General features: G+C 45.7%; 1 long non-coding RNA gene across 5 annotated transcripts in view; it reads right to left on the bottom strand.

The window, feature by feature from the left end:
- Positions 1-1,045: 1,045 nt before the first annotated feature.
- The window catches only part of LOC105887697, a 13,654-nt gene continuing 9,367 nt past the window's right edge, over positions 1,046-5,332 (bottom strand). For all 5 annotated transcript variants that reach the window (XR_001161567.2, XR_001161569.2, XR_002774986.1 and 2 more), the window contains 2 exons: positions 2,742-2,870; positions 1,046-1,102 (listed from right to left, as the gene is read on the bottom strand). This is a non-coding gene — a long non-coding RNA (uncharacterized LOC105887697). The remainder of the gene's footprint in view (positions 1,103-2,741; positions 2,871-5,332) is intronic.

Consider the following 5,332-nt stretch of genomic DNA (forward strand, 5'->3'; position numbering starts at 1 on the left):
GGCCCAGGCTGGGGATTCGAACCCGCCACCTTAGGTGTATGTGGCTAGCGCCTTAGCTGCTTGAGCCACAGGCGCCGAGCCAGGTTATTGTCCTTCTTCCAAGTCCTCAGCAGTTTCCCACTGGCCTCAGAAAAAGGACCACTGAAATAATGGGGTCCTCAGGCCTTGTAACTTTAGCCTCCAACACTCTGTCTCACTTGTATTACTTCTTTTTTCTCCTGAAATGTGTCAGGCTCTCCACTCCCTCAGGAATGTGACGCACATGGTAGCCACTCTCACTAATTCTCTCCAAATATATTCTGCCCAACCTTCTGTCTAGCTAAATCCTGCTAATCCTTATGATCTCAGCTGAAATAAACCACCTTTCTCAAAGATCTTCTCCTTCTCCACAAAAAGTCTCACAGCTGTACAGTCTCACAACACCTTCCTGTGATTCATTCAAAAGGTGCCTTCAGACCCACATCAGCAGCCTAATGGGGACATACTCTAGATCACACTCTGAACACATACACATGCCTGACCCAGCAAGCCCAAGATTAGCCAGGGATTAGCTGCTAGCCATGTGGGGGTCAATACCTCCTTCAAGAACGCAGAAGCCTAGGCTAGGCTGAAAAACACATGCAAGAAACATAAAACACTATCATTTCCTATTACTTTAAATGCCTGCTAATAAAACCTTATATGTTATATACTTGTTTATACAGTGGTGAGAAAATTAATCATACATTGTGTTTTGTTTCATGAAATACTTCAGAAATAAAACGATTTCCTCTGAAAGTAGTAAAGTGAAGAGAGTATTCTTCTCTAAAACACATGTGTATGCTTGAAACATTTACAGCTTTTCACTCTAGAATTTTCTCTTCCATTTCTCAGTTGTCCTAAAACTTTTCAGTAGCTAAAACTCAACTGAAAAGTGCTCTGGAGTCCTATGCAAAGTTAGCTATGATAACACTTTAACTCTGGGAACCTAAGAAAATTTCCTTTTGAATACAACAAGTCAAACACATACTGTAACTGAAATATCACTTTTCTTAAAATAGCTCACCTTAAAGAACTTTGGATGCCTTCAGTGGGAGACACTTCCCGTAGGTAACAAATTGTCCTAAAAAACAAGAGGTATCGGCTTCAGATCCTCTGCACTAAGCAGAGCAGCAGGCAATTTCTGCTGCTGGTTTCTTCAAACTTCTCCAGCCTAGCTGGCCATGGGGAAACATTTTATAGCCCAAGGTTGACACAATTAAACCTCCCACCCTAATAGCATCTGGGAGTTTATCTTTTTCATAGGCTGCTTCAAACTCCTCCAGGTTAGGTGGCAAGGCAGAAGCCTCTAGTTGCCTGAGATTGACTCAATTAAAGCTCCCTCCCTAACAGCAGCTGGGAGTTTATCTTTTCATAGAGTAAGACAGAGCAAGAGCACAGCAGAAGGGAAACACCCATCTGATAAAAACTACAGAGAAAGCAAAGCCAGGAGAGTAAATTTAAATATGGGGGCAGACTCTACCAGGGTCAGGGCAAACAGAGGCTGCTCTACTGGAGAAAGGCATGGTGGGAGGATGCCTGCTCCAACTTGTTCTACCTGATTCATAAGAACAACTCTGGGGGCAGGGTGCAGACACACCCCAAAGACTTCAAGTTACTAAGCAATTTTGTGGAAATCTGCTTTTCACAGTAGAAAATCGTAAGCACTACCACCACCACCATCCGTATAAAAGCTGTCCCTGAAGGACTAGGATATGGGTGGAGGACTCTGAAATTCTCCTAAGCGCACTCTTAGTTTTTGAATATAAATTGGGAAAGTCAGTTCACTCTATTGTCTTAATGTAGAATTATATCTGCCTTACAAATTTCCTGTGATTATTACATGATACTATTGGGGGGGAACTATAAATATTTATGAATAAATGACACAGTTACAAATACTTTGGAACCAGGTTTTCAAGAGGCTGCAACCACCCAATGACTCCCCCTACTCCACAAAGACTGCAGATCCCAGTCATCTTAGCAACTCCCACTCCTAACTCCTCCTAGCATAATCCACAGAAAAACTTTACCCCACTCCGACAAGACCCCCAGAGCCTGTGGACTGTGAGCACTGCCCAATGAAGGCTGATGGAAACCTGGCCTCATAGACGCAGTAACATGAAAACTGCTGGGAGGACTTTGCTCAACTCCACCTAGTTACTAGGTCCAGAGGCCGTCCAAGTTCTAGATCAGTGCCTTCCCAACAGCGAGCATGCAAATGGACCACCTAGGGATTTTGTTAAAACAAAGACCCTAAAACAGCAGGGTAGAAACTAAGTCTGCACTCCCAAAATTCCTCTAGAATTGTGCCCTTCACCACTCCCGGTACAGGTTAGACGGGATTTACACTTGCCCTCAGGCAAATCCAATCAAGATAAACAGGGTGCGCCTTTAAGAGTGGTACCGCTAGTTAAGTTTATATGCAGACTAAATAGGGCAGTTTGAAAACCACCCAGCACATTTTCTTTTGTTCTGGACAACAGTCCAGGTAGGACCCCACTTCACCTACTTTAAATATCTTTGTGCTCCCGTGAGTCCAGAGGAGTACTTTCACTAGCAGCCCACCCCTCTTTCACCAAGCACAAATTTTAACCTCTAGCCGACAGCACAAACAGCCCAGTTGTCCCGAGTTTCTAAATTGCTCAGTTTGCCCCTAAACCAAAGTACACGGGAGCCGCGGTCTCGGGATCATACCCAGACTATTTCGTTCTAAGACTTACCACGGAGTTGAGCAGGGCAGATTTCTATTAAGTAGCAAGGCTTACAGCTCAAGGCCCTCAAATTCCACCCGAAGCTTAACAATGCAGAGCGCTCCGAGGAAACTCCAGGTGCATCTTTTTGTTCTTAACCTGAAACAGAAATTCAAGTGGCCAGGGGGCAAACACTTTCCGCGAGGCTGGAAAACCAGCGGCGCGGCTGTGCGTGTTTTGGCGGGAAGCACCGAAGAGATCGTGAGACAAACTGCGTGCCCGAGGCCTCCACCTGGCGAACGCACAGCCTCCGGACCGCCCCGACCGGCAGGAAGGTCGGCCCCGAGGCCTGCGCGGGCTCGGGCGGGAGCTTCCGGGCGGGGGCGGAGCCAACTACGGGGGGGGCGGGGGAGAGGGAAAGCTCCGCGGCCCGGCAAACAGGGAGTCCAAGGAAAGCTGGGGAGTGCCTCACCGCCGGGGGCAAGAAAAATAAGTTGCCCGGCGGTCCTCAAGAAACCAGAAGGCAAGGGGTGGAGGTGGGTGACTTCCCGGGTCAGCAGGGGTTGGGGATGACTGCCCCTAGGAGATCCCCGACCCCCCGCCTCACAGCAGAAAGCTGGAGGAAGGGCGGGTGAAAGGGAGTGGGGAGGAGGTAAGAGGAGTGCCGGGGTCCCAGTCCTTCACCCAGCAGGACAGGCAGAGTTGCCAGAGCGGGCTTCCAGCGCCGAGGGCTGGGTGTGTAGGCACAAAGCGGGAGGAGGGCCCGGGGGATCCAGGGCCTCTACGCTGCGGCTCACCACGCCGGGGACCGGCAGTCGGGACCCAGGAAGCGAGGGGTCCAAAGTCCGGGAAGCGGAGGCCGCGAGATCCGAGGCCGAGAGCCGGACGTGGGTCACGGGGTGCAGAAGAGGAAGTGCCACCACCGGGCCCGCCAAGATACCACCAATGGGAAACGCGTGCCTGCAGGTGCGGCCCGCGCGGTCCGCCAGGCAGGAAGTGGGGGAAGGATAGAAGAAAAGCGAGAGAGAAAGAAGACAGTTCTTAAGAGTTCTCCAGAAAGGAAGCCAGGGAGCGAGCTGGGTAAGTCCAGAATACCAGCTAGGAAGAAGGGGAAGGGAGGAGCGGCATCCCAGTGTGGATGAGAAACCACCAGACTAAATGGAGAACTAGTAAATATACAATACCTTCTTTCGTATATTTGACCACGGACTCGCCTAAAGTTTGTATAATCAAAATAACATTTTAACACAATTCCTAACACTTCAATCAATTCTATTTTACAGCATTTGAGTCTTGATTCAAGTGATCTAGACAATTATAAAGCTTTTCTAATGATGTGAGCAGTGACTAGTTTATATTAAAGAATTACACATTTTGCTGTTATGATTTTCTAAGTATTAAAAAACCTCTTATAGGCAAGTATTTGCACATGGCATCTGATTTCTTCCATCTGTTTCAAACTAGTATGAGTGGAGCGAGTGGGAATACAGATGAAAAGATGGACCATGGTTTAGTGGAGTTTCATTATACTTTTAACTCTACTTGTGTATGTTTGACATTTTTAATAGAATTATTTTTAAAACAAAAATATTCAGAACTTAATAGAGATAACTACCAAATTATACCACGTGTAAGAAAGAACATACTAAATGAGTATGGGAACTGTAGACCACAGGAAGCTCTACATTTTAGGACAAATGTACCAGGCCTTCTTCAGGATATCTCAACTAAAAAGAACTGACATACCATTTGTAAAAATAAATTTGAGGGCTTTATCAAGGATCCACAACACACACGATTGACATAAATTAGTAAACATTTATAAATAAATTACATTAGGGGTATTCGAACATTGACTTGGAGTGGCAGAACTGTGATTACCATTTTTTTGTTTTTGAGATACTTAGTCCCCCTTGGTAGGCGGCCTTGGCATCTTAGCTCACAACAACCTTCAACTCTTGGGCTCAATGGATCCTCTTGCCTCAGCCTCCCAAGTAAGTAGTTGCGACTATGGGCACCGCCATAACACTCAGCTAGTTTATTAGAGATGGGGTCACTCTTGCTCAGGATAGTCTCCCAAGCATGAGCCACAGAGCCTGGCTGTGTTGTGACTGTTTTAAAATTAAGTGTGATGGCTAGGATTTGTTTGGAAATTATCCACAAGAGAAGTAGTAAGTGGAGATGTACAGAAAAACTGACCATGACTAGTAACTGTTGAAGCCAGGTGACAAGTACATGGGAGTTCATTTTACTATATAGTATATGTGTTTAAAATAGCCCCCCCACAAAAAAATGCTACCAACAATACTTCCTTGCTTATTCTTACTATCAGAGAATGAAGACAGGAATGAAAAATCAATCATTCCAGCAGCGCCTGTGGCTTAAAGGAGTAGGGACGCCAGAGGTGGCCAGTTCAAGCCCTGGCCAAAAAAAAAAAAAAAAAACAAAAAACCAATCATTCCAATGAAAGTGAGAGACACATTAAAAAAATTCACATATTAAAGAGAAGAGAAACATTATTTTTAAGGAAAATCAGCCAGAAAATTGGTCCTCAAGTAGAGTACCCAATATGAAAACGGTCTTAAAACTGTTTCCTTAGCATTAACTTTTTTTTTTTTTTT

This window comes from Otolemur garnettii, unplaced genomic scaffold (assembly GCF_000181295.1).
Source record: "Otolemur garnettii isolate 467f Iridium unplaced genomic scaffold, OtoGar3 scaffold00105, whole genome shotgun sequence".
NCBI lineage: Eukaryota > Metazoa > Chordata > Mammalia > Primates > Galagidae > Otolemur > Otolemur garnettii.